Source organism: Arachis ipaensis, chromosome B05, assembly GCF_000816755.2.
Source record: "Arachis ipaensis cultivar K30076 chromosome B05, Araip1.1, whole genome shotgun sequence".
In the NCBI taxonomy this organism is placed as follows: Eukaryota; Viridiplantae; Streptophyta; class Magnoliopsida; order Fabales; family Fabaceae; genus Arachis; species Arachis ipaensis.
This window is the reverse complement of record NC_029789.2, coordinates 20779479-20784298: the sequence shown is the minus strand read 5'-3', so window position 1 is coordinate 20784298 and position 4820 is coordinate 20779479. Positions and strand designations below refer to the sequence as shown.

General features: G+C 30.7%; 1 long non-coding RNA gene across 1 annotated transcript in view; it reads left to right on the top strand.

The window, feature by feature from the left end:
- The window catches only part of LOC110271829, a 13615-nt gene continuing 8795 nt past the window's right edge, over nucleotides 1-4820 (top strand). The window contains exons 1-2 of the long non-coding RNA XR_002362614.1: nucleotides 1-10; nucleotides 3644-3649. This is a non-coding gene — a long non-coding RNA (uncharacterized LOC110271829). The remainder of the gene's footprint in view (nucleotides 11-3643; nucleotides 3650-4820) is intronic.

Below are 4820 nucleotides of genomic sequence, written 5' to 3'. Positions count from 1 at the left end.
TATAAATTGAGTCAATAATTTAAATTTCTCTAAAACTAATTTAATCAAATACCAATATTAGAAATAAATTACTTAAATAATATTTAATCTATTCTACTCTTTAGACACATATAGATTAGAGTCATTCTCGTAACGATAACTAACTGAAATACATTGTAAGTTTGAACATTTAGAATTTGTGCAAATTCAGACCATTCCCTTGTTTAGGGGTACACAGACCCGGCCCGGCCCGAAGGCCCGACCTGGTCCCGAACACTTTAGGGGTTAATTTGGTGTGATTTCATCGGGTTTAGGGTCGGGTAAGGGTCTCACAAATAGACCCGGTCATTATTTCGGGTCGGGTTCGGGCCATAGCTCGGGTCACCCGAAGTCGGCCCAGTGGCCCAGTCATCATACACAATTAATATTTTGTGTTATTAGTGATGGATCATAACTATTTTTATGTGGAATTTAAGTATTGTAAACCTTAATATTTGTATTATTAGTCATTATAAGACTATAAGTTAATGTTTTATGTTTAGAATGCATAAGGCTTTAGACTAATGCATAATATTGTGTTATTTGTATTGATTTAAATATTTGGTATTATTAGACAATATTAGTATTGATTGTGATTTTGCTTTAATTTTAAAGAAGGGTTGGTTCTTGTTATATTTTTCTAAGTGAATTTTACCATGTTAAATAATGGTTGGAGTCTTAGAAATTTGGATATTTTTACATGCTAGCTTACAAGAAGATATCAACGTAATGTAATGTTAACGGCCCGATTTTCACCCGGTATAATTGTGGCCCGAAAGTGTATTGGTTTCATCGGGTCTATGATCGGGTTCGGGTCTAATAAATAGACCCGGTGTATATTTCGGGTCGGGTCTGGGTCACATCAAACCCGGTTTCACCCGGCCCATGTGCACCCCTACCCTTGTTCTTTGAAAACCTTCTGTATCCCTGATAGAGTTGAATCGCAATCCCTTTTATGGAAAAAGAGTTGCGGATGTGGCTTTGATGTGTTGGAGACCAAAATTCGGAAGTCACTATTTATATCTGAGTGTAACGCCCATTAAACTCTAAAGCTAAATAAAATATTATCTTTGATTTTATTCTCATTTAATTCTAAATCAAAAGTAATAGTGACTTATTTAATTCAGCATTTATGATAATAAATGAGATGACCATTATATAAGTCATTTAATGTAAAATAGATTAATTTGCGATTATAATTAATATGTGTATTGTCCATGAATAGATTAGGAAATAATAATTTTGTACGGTTTACTAAGGAGAAATTGCGTGCATAAACCGTGGAGAGTCACCACGGTTTATGAAGAAAGTTGTTTGCACATAAACCGTGGTAGGTCACCACAGGATTTTATGTGCAAACAACTTTCTTCATAAACCGTGGTGACTCTCCACAGTTTATGCACGCAATTTCTCCTTAGTAAACCGTGGTGACCTACCACGGTTTACACTCTATTTTTTTCAACCTTAATCCGCTGTGGGTCTCCATGGTTTATGCACGTTTTGAAACCGTGGTGGGTTGCCACGGTTTACATAGAAATGGCTTTTTGCACATGCAGGTAACAAGAACCAATTTTGCACATTCAGGTAAACGTTTTCTCTAATCTATTTATTTAAGTAACTTGTCCCAAATCAAATTACATAATTGATTAGTTATAATTAATACAATTGAATAAATCAAACACATTAAATTGAAAAATAATTTAGTTAATTTGTGTCTTAAGGACACATTTTAAAAATATTTATTTTTCAACAATTTTTATAAATTTTTTTTTATAATATTTTTAACCTATGGTCTAAAGACACAATTATAATAACCCATTAAAAAGTAATTAATTAATTAATACAAATAATTAGTGTAATTGATTTAGTTTAATAAATTAAAATAAATAGAGTAAAGTATCGTTTTTGTCTCCAACGTTTGGGGTAAGTCATATTTGTGTCCCTAACGTTTAAATCGTCCTATTTGTATCCCTAACGTTTATAAAAGTGATTCAATGTTATCCTACTATCAATTATACTAACAAATCAGATTATATTTTTCAATTATTCTCACTTGGATGTATTCATTCTCAATTAGGCCTCACTTGGATGTGTTCGATTTTAATATTATATCCACTATTGTGTTTAGATTCGATTATGTTCTTAGAAAAGTGAATTATGTAAATGTTGTAGGAATTAGTTTCAACTTTTGATGAGCTATTTTTCGGAGTGGATCATCAATTCTATCCTAGATATTTATATTCTAACTTCAAAAAGAGATTTTTAAAACTCAAACTAAAGCGTTCATGATGTATAATTGACGGCAGGATAACATTGAATCACTTTTACAAACGTTAGGGATACAAATAGGACGATTTAAACGTTAGGGACACAAATAGAATTTATCCCAAATGTTGGGGACAAAAACGATACTTTACTCAAAGAAATTTAAATTTAAACAAATAAGATGATTCAATCAATTATACAAATAATAGCATATTTATAAATATTAATAATGAAAATAGTCTCACTAATGTAAATGGTCAATACAATAATTATATGAAAAAACAACTAATTACATAATTGCATAATTTTCAAGATTCTATATAGTTGAATCTAATGAACAAATAAAAAAAAATATCTATATGATAATACCATAATATTTTAGCATATTAGAAATCAAGTCAACTCCTTAAACACATTATAACATAAACCATCTAAAAAGATACACCAAATTAACGAATATCACATGGATCACAACAGACACTCTAAATTGTCATGATATTTTAAATAAAAAGAGCATCAGAGAAATCAATGAATATAACTAAAATAAAGAGCAACAAAGAGACACACACAAAAAATAATAATAAAGAGAATCAATAAAAGCATTAACATATAAACCACATACATGAACAATGTATATATTAATTGTGAATCACAAAAAAAAAAGATTTTATATATATATATATATATGAATTGAAGATATTTCTTTTGTTAAGTATTACGATATTTTTTTTCATATTAAATGAATGTTTTTTTTATATTTCTGTAATTGTGTAGTTTGCAGTTTCTTTAATCATCAAAACGGCACCTAATATTCCAAAACGCAGAGAGCAACATCGTGATGATTTCATATGAATTTGGAATGATTAGCTTAGCGTATCCAATTTTTAACCAAAAAAATTTAAAAATAAAAAAGAGATAGGCATAGAGAGTATGGTGGAACATAGAGCAGCGTAGAGTACCCCAACGCATCTGCATTCTGCTCCCACAGGCCACAGCCTGACCTCACCGACCTCGAACCCGAACCCTCTCTTCGTCTCACCACCCCAAACAAGACCCAACCCATTCGATTCATTCTTGCCTATCGCACCCTTCTTTATTCTGTTATTCATCAAAGCAACACCAACACCACACAAATCTCTCGTATTTCTCAGCTATTTTTCACTGCTCAATCACCACAACAACATCAATATGGCTCCGGTAACACATCTGGTTCACGAAAGGGAAGTGGTTCTTGTCGACAGTAGCGAATTCGACGAGCCAGATGTCGATGATAGAAGAGGAGTGGTTCGCGGTGGGGAGGCGGAAAGGGCCTAACGGTGAGAGAGAGAGGTTTGTGTGTGTGATTATTGGAGGTGGGTAGGTTAATGTGAGAGAGAAGAGGAAGATTTTTATAGGTTTCAATTAGGTTTACTTAATCAATTTTAAATTTTTTAAATTTTTAATTTAAAAAATTTAAAATTAATTATTAATATAAATTAATATGGTTTTGTTTAGTTTTTGGCTGGTAACCTCTTGGTTCCATATACTTTTCCTTTTAAGTATCTGAAAATAGGAAAATTGAATTGGGTGGCAGGGTTAAATTTATAAAATCATTTTAAATTTGCATATTAAATTGAAAGTGAATTATAGGGTACAGAGCAAAAGTCATACAGATTTAAAGATTTGCTTACTAAACTACACTTTCCAAAGCCACACTTTTCACTTAAAACCGTAGCTCTTCACAAAGAAAAGCGTCACCTAATGGAAAAAAGTAAATTAGAAGATTTAAGATAAAAGAACGTTGTATGCAAGAAGTAACTCAAAAAAGATTTGCAAATATAATTAGAATTTGCTGTCAGGATAATGAAGAGATACCTCAAAAATATGGTCTTAATAAAAATTTTCAAAGAAAAAGAAAATATCAATTTAGAAAAAGAAAATACTATCCAAACTGGAGAAAAAAGAGATATTTTAGAAAGGAAAATAATAATAAAAACAAAAGACAAAGAAATAACTATTGCCCGAATAAAAAGGAAAATTGTAAATGTTGGTATTGCCAAGAAGAATGACACTATGCAAATGAATGTCCGAAAAAGAAGGATAAAAAGGATCTTACTAAACAAATAGAAATTGCTAAGTCTTGTTTCATGTAACCTTTAGAGGAATCTGATGATAACTTAGACTATATTTTTGAATATGTCTCGGAAACAGACTCAGAGACTGAGTAATAATGCTACATTTATTACTATAAAAATAACAGAAAAGTTTATAAATGCTTTCATAGATTCTGGAGCAACACAATGCTTTGCAAGTTCAAATATAAAACTTGATTGGAAAAAATTAAAGAAACCATTAAGAGTTAGAATAGCTGACAAATCAATACATAAAATTAACCAAAAAGCAGAGATGGTTGAAATTTTTATTCAAAATTATAGGTTCATTGTTCCATCTATATACATGTTAGATTCTGGAATGGATTTTATCATAGGAAATAACTTTTTAAAGCTATATCATCCATTCATTCAAGAACTAACATATATAGTTTTAAAAGCTCCACA